The sequence below is a fragment of the Penaeus monodon genome, chromosome 22 (assembly GCF_015228065.2).
Source record: "Penaeus monodon isolate SGIC_2016 chromosome 22, NSTDA_Pmon_1, whole genome shotgun sequence".
Classification (NCBI taxonomy): Eukaryota; Metazoa; Arthropoda; class Malacostraca; order Decapoda; family Penaeidae; genus Penaeus; species Penaeus monodon.
The window spans coordinates 16,617,057-16,617,272 of record NC_051407.1 but is presented as its reverse complement, the minus strand read 5'-3'; positions in this window follow the sequence as shown (position 1 = coordinate 16,617,272).

Genomic DNA, 216 nt, shown 5'->3' with positions numbered 1-216 from the left:
CATTCCACAACCATTTATAATTTTTTTTTTCATCCAGCGCATTACCACTTCTACATAAATCAAGCCCTCCTCATAATGTCATAATCACGACATAACGAGGCTAAGTAATAACAATAATCTTATCAACCTTCCACTCGTCCCTTCTGCCGTGAACTCTCCGTAACAATAATTGTTTCGTAAACTACGTGAAGCTCTAGTGGTTCGAATTGACGAAGT